Consider the following 7,377-nt stretch of genomic DNA (forward strand, 5'->3'; position numbering starts at 1 on the left):
CGATGGTATTGCGATTTCTACTTATGGAGCCGTGGTATTGGTATTTCTTGTGTGCCTGCCAGCTGTTTAGTACCAACTATTTCAACTGATTTCATCCCATCACCTTCTCTTTTTTCCAATTACATGATTTTCACGAGTTCTGTATTCCAAAATTCATCGTCTTCTATTGATACGTGAGTCCACAATCTATGTATTCCTAAATTCAAATGATTAATACCCTCTATGGCACATGCCTATACTGAGCATTGAGCGTCTTCCTGTCAATATCCATCTTTTCAAATTTCCCCATGCGCGCTATTTCGTCTCATGCATTTCAGCCCGCCAATCCTTTCTCGTTTCTATGTTCCCTGATTTCCTAGTGTGGTCGCCCGTCTGTGCTGAGCAAATCTGGAAAGATAAAGTTTGTTAAGGTAATGCTAAGAAAAGAAGGATTCTATGTTGGAGAAAGCAACCACATTTACTGTGGAAAGATATCAGAGCAAGTTAGCTTATAACTGAAGCATTGTGAAATTCGATAAAGGAGAGATCCTGCAAAGCGACTGTTCAAAGTTGTTGAGTGTCCATTTCACATTCTGTTTCTCACCCTGTTCAATTATATATTGGGGCGCCACCCATATATCCACTTTCCACCATAGCCCTATTGTTGTGATATATTTCTATGGATAACCGGACTTCGGTGCTGGTATTGATATTTGTGATTACCAGCTTGATTTCAGTTGTGGGTTTGTCAGCAATGGATCTAGGATGCTCGCTTCTCAGAGCCTTTCATTTCGATGGATATGTTGACTTCGACAATACCCATCTCGCTGAAACTGATTTTGGGAATCGACATAGAACTCATCCCAGAGCCATATGAGACATTGCAACACTGGTCAAGTCGATTTACAGATATGGTTCCTCGTCCGATCTCACAATTGCTGCCAGAGGCCATGCTCTTGCTTCTTCCCTCGACGGACAAGCTCAAGCAGAAAATGGAATTATCATAGCAATGGATTCCCTCAAAGGGGTCATAGATGTGAAGAAACATGGTTCGTTATATGTCGATGTCAATGGAGGTGACTTGTGGATTGACGTGTTGCATGCCACGCTCAAGGAAGGTTTGGCTCCAAAGTCATGGACAGACTACCTATATTTCACAGTCGGTGGAACGCTCTCCAATGCTGGAATAAGTGGCCAAGCTTTTCGCCATGGCCCCCAGATCAACAATGTCTATGAGCTTGAAGTCGTCACAGGTAAACTTCTCAAACAAACCCAATAGGATCCTTTACTTGATAAACTGATACTCCCTTTTTTTCTTTTAGTTTCTATTAATGTCGAATATACCATGCAGGGAAAGGGGAAGTATTGAATTGCTCTAAAGACCAGAATACAGAGCTATTTCATGCAGTTCTTTGGTGGGCTAGGTCAATTCGGCATTATCACCAAGGCTCGGATTGCTCTTGAGCCCGCGCCACAAAGGGTGTGGGTGATATTATTATCGACCCTTCAGAGATTTGTATGTTAATGGATGTTTTTTGTAAGTAATTTCGAAATAATCAGAGTTTATGCATAATATTGATTGTACAGGTGAAATGGATCAGAGTTCTGTACTCAAACTTCAAAGTTTTTACCAGCGATCAGGAATTTTTAGTATCACATCCCATAGGTAATCTCACATTCGATTATGTTGACGGATTTGTAGCTGTAAACAAGGACGGACTACTCGACCATTGGGTGTCGTCTTTCTTCTCGCCTGAGAATCCAGTCAAGTGAGAAATCTGAACACAGAGGGCCGTCTCTTGTACTGCCTCGAAATGACCATGAACTACATGAACAACGACACTGTTGACCAGGTATGATAAAGACTATTTTTTATGTAGTTTCAGGGAACGTTGTGTAGGATTGATGCGACATCATTAGATAATTGCTAAAGGTTAGATTCACATAGTTCCCATTGTAACATAGTTATTTAAAAAAAAAATGGTCGCCCCCCTCAAAATGCGAAGAATTTTTTTTTTTATAGTTTCAGGGAACATTTTGTAGGATCGATGTGACCCTCATTAGATAATTGCAAGAGGTCAGATGCGCATAGTTCCCGTTTCACATTTGTAAGGTCTTTTCTTAAATTTTTGTCTTCTCACTTATTTTAACAGAAGCATTTATCTGTTTGGTAGGTAATTTTGTAAGCTAGTTAAATTTTGTACCTTCCTGTTTTCTGCGTACCTTTCTGTTTTCTGCATAATTACAAAAAGACAGTAATGTAGCTTGAGATACACTATTTTTAACTTTTATTATTTGGTGATTGCTTTTCTCGTTGAAATCACTAGTGTGTATATATATAAATAAATAATTTTAGGCAAGTTTTTATATATTTATTTTGCTGAGTTAGAATTGAATATATAAAAAAGCATTTTTTCTTAAAAAAAAAATTTAATTCCATATTATTAATAATATATATATATATATATATATATTTATTTATATATTTCATATATTTCATGGTGTTATTTTATTATTCTAAAGTTGTTTCTCATATATCAAAATTGTAAAAGAAATATTTAAAATAATTTTGTAAAAACTTTATTTCAATATTTAAGATAGCTTTGTAAAAACTCTCTAATAAATTAAAATAAAGTATATGAAATTTTTCCAAATTATAATATGATGACGTTATAGATGTATCAGAATAAAGGATAAGAGTTATAATATGATGATATCATAGATCTTTTAGAATAAAATATGATAGATAGATAGATAGATAAGGTCATATTATATATATGTGGGGAAAAAGAGTTTTAGATTTTTCAGGCTTTTCCTTAAAGTTTTAAAAACTAACTATTTTTAATGACTATCAGGTTAGAGTTGATACCATGTGAGTTAGAAGTTTTGGTGACATTCCCCATAGATTAGAATAAAGTATATGAAGTTTTTCCAAATTATAATATAATGGCATCATAGATGTATTAGAATAAAGTATGATAGATAGATATATAAATAGATAGATAGACAGATAGATAGATAGATAAGGTCATATTATATATATGTGGGGAGAAATAGTTTTAGATTTTTTAGGTTTTTCCCTAAAGTTTTTGAAATTAACCATTCTTAATGACTATCAAGTTAGAGTTGATACCATGCGAGTTAAAAGTTTTGGTGACATTCCTCATACTTCCTATTTATATGTGTATTAGAATAAATTATAGGAGTTATAATATGATGACATCATAGATGTATTAGAATAAAGTATGATAGATAGATAGATAGCTAGATAGATAGATAGATAAGGTCATATTATATATATGTGGGGAGAAAGAGTTTTAGATTTTTTAGGCTTTTCCCTAAAGGTTTTGAAATTAACCATTCTTAATGACTATTAGGTTAGAGTCGATACCATGTGAGTTAGAAGTTTTGGTGACATTCCCCATACTTCCTCTTTATTTGGTTCCTAGCCAATAACACTGAAATTTAGTGAAAAGGGAACTCTCCATACCATTTCAAGTTACCTCATTATGTCCCTAGTTACCCAATGTGATAACAAACAGAGTCTTGCCTATCTAATAAAATTCCATAGCTTGAAACATATTTGTGCCTAGAGACCTCAGAAATGTAGAGTCTAAGACCCAATTTTTAAGTTAAACTCAGATTTATCATTTGGACATCTAGAGATGCCTATATCTCACTAAATCGATTAGTCCATGAACTATTTGTTGGATGTGTATTGGTATGTTTTGATTGAACCATTGTTAGGCCTACAAAGTTTCTCTTTTAACACCTATACCAAAAAGCAAAGTATAAAATTCCTTAGGGTTGTGGATTTGGCCTTCTGTTTTTGCATTCCACCAACTGGAATGAAAGGGTCTCACTCATTTCTTTTTCTGCGATCCATATTGGGCAATTTTGAAGCAACCAAAACAAAGTGTTGTCCCGCGCTAATTCATGAATGCCCTACACTTCAAGAAGCCAATACCAAAGGACCACACACATAATGAGAAACAAACATCCAACACAAAATCCTAGAGCAAGGTGGTAGGAGAGGAAACTTAGTGGTCCTTTGTAGTTCAAATAAAAGTAACTTATTTGTACCTAGAAAGATAGGGAATAGTATAAATATTGCAATCCTATAAAGTTCAAAGAATTCTTCCATTATTGAAATAGGAGATGCCAAGAACATAGATAGAACATAAAATGCTAGAGAATCTAAGTCAATCTACATGACAATGAAAATAGTAAAAAGTGCAGAGATAAGGATTGAAGCTACAAGTTACACACACCCAACACCCAACGAAAGTAATGAGAAAGGCCTACTACCGTATTCGTCATCTTCCACTTGTGTGGTTGCTTTAAAAGTGTTAAGACCATTCGCATTAGGAATGTCATTGGCATCATTACAACATGATCCCTATACATCTTGCATACTCTAGACCAACAAAACCCTCATATTGCATTAAATAAGCATCAACCTCTAATGAACTACAATAACAACCAAGGTATACTCTCAAAATTTGTTGAGAGAAGGTACTAGGTGAGATTCCAAGAAGGAGGATATAGTATAAGATCTATGTAATGGCCAATACTTTTCACTCAAATCATTTTTGCTCTATCCAACTAAAAAGAAAAAACAATAATAATCAAAACATTAAAAGATTAGCTAGTTTGTTTTAATATTTTATTTGATGACAAAAATATTTAAGAAAGGTTTTGGTATAACTTTAAAGTTTTGGTAATTTAGTCAATTATAAATAGAATAAAATTATTTATATAAATTGAAATTTATGAGAATGTGTTTTTTAAATCTATATATTCATATCATATATAAGATAGATACTTTCATTCAATAACATTATAATAAGTGGAATCTCAATATCTTTACAAAATTTGTGAAAATTCATTTCTATTTTAATAATATTGATTTTTTAAAAAACTAATAAAGAATTAATTAATTTACATTTTTAATTAGAGAGATTAGAAAATTTTTCATTAATTTCAGTGATTTGATAAATTATAACTTCATTAATATTATAAATATTTTAAAATCTAATAATATTTTAAAACTGAAAATTAACATAAATATAAAAATATTGAAAATTAACATAAGTACAAAAACACTTAATAAAGTGTTTTTGTTTTTCATTTTTAAATGGAGTGGTCTACTGAGGCGGAGGAATTGCCCGGACCACTAAAAATGGCTGGAATCCGGGTAGAAAAAATTCAAAAAATATTATAGAGGCAGTGTTTGAATTGTGTTTTTGATGGTGGAAATAGATTCAGCACCATCAAAAATGTCTAGAACACCTAAAATTTTGAAGTTTAGCAACTATAACTTGGATTTTAAAAAATCTTTGCTGGATTTTCTCTAAATATAACTGAAATTTCCATAACTTTCCAGGCAACTCCTTCGCCTGGTTAGACTACTACTTTTTAAATATTATTTAAAAAATCAGTGACTTCAAAATATTCTAATATTAATCTTATTCATAATTTTATTATAAAATTTGTAAATATTTATTTATTTATTTTAATATTACTTATTTTCATTTTTAAATTAATTATGTGAAAATATATTGTTAATTTTGCTTTATAAAATGATATTAAATTTTAAGATATATATATATAAACACAGAGAGAGAAAAGAAAACGTTGAAGGCCAATTTATGCCGGTATGATCTGTGTTTAAAGTATTTCTCTAACATAAAAGGCAAGTTTCTAATTTTCTCAGATTTTCTCGAAATTGAAAATCTAAATTTTATTTTGCCCAATTTTATTATATTTGGTTCGAAATTTCAGACCGTAAAGTTTACATTTCTTAAATAATCAAGCTCTACGGTTGTTCCTCGTATAAATTAGCAATTATATGTTGACTTGTGAGATTTGGTGGAATATATGTTGCAGGATGTAATGTTCCTGTTACCTTCCTTGCACTTGATCTCAGGATCCGTTTTTACTCCAGATATCTCCTATCTGGACTTTCTTGATCGTGTCCACCCATCGGAGCTGAAACTCTTACCTACAAACTCTTATTGATTCCACACCTACAAACTCTTACCTGTGCAACAGTAGAAGTTTTCTTTTGTCTCATCAATGTATATGGCCAAACCACGAATGACATCATGCACCCTCAAAAGGATCACACCCCATCGATGCATGTGAGCATGGGTTTGACCAAACACTCATCAGCTAAAACCTTCAAATAAATTCTTCCAATCTCCAATGGATCTTTGTGGCCATGCTCATCTTGCAGTTTCTTTGTTGCAAGCATACTTTCTCCCAGTCACAACGGAAGCAAGGCCTCGACCCTAACCATTTTGTCCTCCGGGAAGGCAATGGTTAAATAGAGAAAGCACAATTGCAAATTGACGTGATAGTTGGCGAGAGAGTCTGCGTGTTCTTGGATCTGGACTGCCTATTCCCATTCCCATGCATCGGTGACGCCTGCCATTGACCTCCCTATCACTTTAATTGCAAGGGAAATCCCTCCACATTTGGTGCACAAAATCTTTGTCGTTTTCTCGTTGATGTTTGCAGGCACATTTGTAAGAATAATTATTTCACATTGTAATCATTTGTCGTCACCGTCACTAGCACCACGTTGGTTCTTCAAGCTTCCAGAGATCGCAGAAACAAAAGGGAAACACCGCCTAAAAATATATTTGTTTAATTGATATAACTGACATAAAAATCTTTTATAAATAGAAGGATCACAGAGAGGCGAAGATCATCCACTCCCAGTATTTTATTGTTGGTGTAATTAAGCAGTTGCAGTTGTAGTTGTGGTTCTCTGTGTTTTTCCTAATCTCCTTTATATTTTTGTTTCTTTCATATGGTATCAAAGCCAATTTGGAGTTTGTTGGAAGTATTTATTCCTTGAGATTAGGTGAGAAGCCATTGCTCTGTCCCTGAAAGTCATCGCTATGTGAGGATAAACAGAACTGCCATGCAAAGCACTTGTGACCGAAATAGTTGGTGTTGTTAAGGGATTGTTGCAAGTGGAGTCGGAGCTGTCTAATGATGCATTGAAACTGTAATTGTGGCGGAGTGTGAAAGACTAAGGAATCAAGTGGAAGAGTTCAGCTGAGCTGCAGAGGTGTTTCAAGTAGTTCTGTGGTGTGGAAGACTAGACTAACGAACTTGGACAGTTCTATATGAAATTTGGCGAAGTGGAGCCACAATTTGCATTCTACCATCCAATGAGGTAAATCTACCTTGTGTACACATCTTTCAATAGTGTGGATAATGTTTTTTCACAAAGCTCTTTTCAAAGTTTGAGAGGCAATATCGTTTGAAGTCACATTGAAGTTCATTTAAAAAAATGATTTATATGTTGTATTAAGGGAGTTAAAAGGGTGTTCTAAAGTATTTTTCATAAAAGGTTTATTATGCAAGTTAAAAGGGGTGTTTTAA

At 33.6% G+C, this 7,377-nt stretch overlaps 1 pseudogene; it reads left to right on the forward strand.

The window, feature by feature from the left end:
• The first annotated feature begins 658 nt into the window (after nucleotides 1-658).
• On the forward strand, nucleotides 659-6,000 carry LOC149267326 (cytokinin dehydrogenase 4-like; annotated as a pseudogene).
• The last annotated feature ends 1,377 nt before the right edge of the window (nucleotides 6,001-7,377 follow it).

Source organism: Pinus tabuliformis, chromosome 6, assembly GCF_031772625.1.
Source record: "Pinus tabuliformis cultivar Carrire ecotype Pingquan chromosome 6, CPIR1, whole genome shotgun sequence".
Taxonomy (NCBI): Eukaryota; Viridiplantae; Streptophyta; class Pinopsida; order Pinales; family Pinaceae; genus Pinus; species Pinus tabuliformis.